General features: G+C 40.3%; 1 non-coding gene across 1 annotated transcript; it reads left to right on the top strand.

Annotated features, from left to right (window-relative positions):
- The first annotated feature begins 1,302 nt into the window (after window positions 1–1,302).
- Window positions 1,303–1,375, top strand: Trnag-ccc (transfer RNA glycine (anticodon CCC)). The gene has a single exon. It is a non-coding gene; the product is annotated as a tRNA-Gly (tRNA).
- Window positions 1,376–1,843: the final 468 nt, after the last annotated feature.

Genomic DNA, 1,843 nt, shown 5'->3' with positions numbered 1-1,843 from the left:
GGACATGGCTTGGGAGACTATTTGGTAAGCGCATATGATTAATTTCCTGGAGTCTGTGCTAGGATATACGACATGTGGGAGGGGCCAGCAAAATGTCAACAACAACGTAAATAGACAGAAGGAGATTTGAATCAACAGTAGAGGAAAAGGGTAAAAACTGGAATCTTTGCTGCCAAGATTTCCAAATTTGCTCGGGATTCCAAATGATCTCCCTGATACAAGCTCAGACAGCCTACTTTGGGTAGGATTCCTTCCCCTCTGCAGCCTGGATCAGCTTTTCCTAGGTTTCCTTGAGCCACAGCCATGTGGCTGAAGTCCTTCTCTACCTTTTCCTATGTCTGTCCTTAAAATAAATTCTACATCATTTAAGGTAATTTTTTGTTACCTAAACATCACTACCATCTTTGCTGACAGGGATGTAATCATCATCTGACCTTAAGTCAATTTTATCTAGCACATACTTAGTATTTCTCAAAATTGTATATAGAACATCATGTCACTGGAAAACCACACTACCCCCAGACAGAGCTTGGTTCAACTTTATTTCCTCACATATATATATTTTTTCAGTGTCAGGGATTAAATTCAGGGTCTCACTCATGCTAAGCACATTTTCTACCACTGAGCCATCTCTGCGGCCCACATTTTAGTTTGTTACAGCATATATGAATGTACTAGGGTTGCCACAACGCATTACCACAATTCAGTGACTCGAGAGGGCAGAAATTTATCCTCTTATACTTTTGGAGTCCTGAAGTCTGAAATCAGTGTGTTGGAAAGGTCACCCTCTGAGGACTCCAGGAAGAACTCTTTGTTCTCTGTTCTGGCTTTGGTGGCTCCTACTGTTGCTTGTATTGGGATTGTACAATCCCAATCTCTGCCTTTGTCTTCATGTGGACTTGATACCTTTATCTTCATGTGTTGTTCTCTTTTTCATTCTTGTATAAAAACACTCATAATTAGATCTAGGGACTACATTAATCTAGGATGATTTTCTATGAAGATCCTAAATTTATCTATATCTGCAAAGACTCTTATTCCAAATAAAGTCAAATTCTGGGGATTTGGGAAGGCATATCTTTAGGATACCACAATTCCACATACTACAGTGCAGTTACCATGTCATATGTAATTAAGTTCTTGTCTTATCTTTCTCCTAGATGAGAGTCCCTCAAATGCAAGACGCATTGCCCTTCCAGCAAAACTTTCTCAAAAATATCTTTTATTTTTTGATAATAATAATAAAGAACCCCCCAAAATGGAAATGGTCTTTTTCTTTTTAAAAGATGTATTTAAGGGGCTGGGGATATAGCTCAGTTGGTAGAGTGCTTGCCTCCCATGCACAAGGCCCTGGGTTCAATCCCCAGCGCCACCAAAAGTAAACAAACAATAGCATTAAAAAATGTATTCTATATAATGCTTGCTCTGGAGGTCAAGCCTACATGCAAGGTTAGTATTATATACTTAGTGCATCAAAAATTGAGACTATGACCTGACAGGTTAAAACATGCTTATAATAACAACGTAAAAGAATATCCTAAATGAAGTGTGGCTGATGTTGTGATGTGCAGACCTGTTAAGACTCAGGCAAACCTTTCCCCAGCTGCTGAGAGGGTGACAATGGAAGTGCTCAGTCAAGTCACTTTCTGGGAAAGGCCCTCTGTGGAAGAGAACTCCCTTGCAAAGTCATGATTATTCCTGTGAGAAAACATGAACCAATGATAGGTCAAGGTGGCGGGGAAAGGAAGAGGACCAAAAAGCGCTGCCCCTTGTCACATTGCAGCGGAGATCTGGTGAGATCAATGTTTCCGTCTAACTTCCCAGTCAGGTGTAACTTTGAGAA

The sequence above is a fragment of the Ictidomys tridecemlineatus genome, chromosome 14, assembly GCF_052094955.1.
Source record: "Ictidomys tridecemlineatus isolate mIctTri1 chromosome 14, mIctTri1.hap1, whole genome shotgun sequence".
In the NCBI taxonomy this organism is placed as follows: domain Eukaryota; kingdom Metazoa; phylum Chordata; class Mammalia; order Rodentia; family Sciuridae; genus Ictidomys; species Ictidomys tridecemlineatus.
Note: the sequence above shows the minus strand (reverse complement) of the source record. Positions and strands in the feature narration are given on the sequence as shown.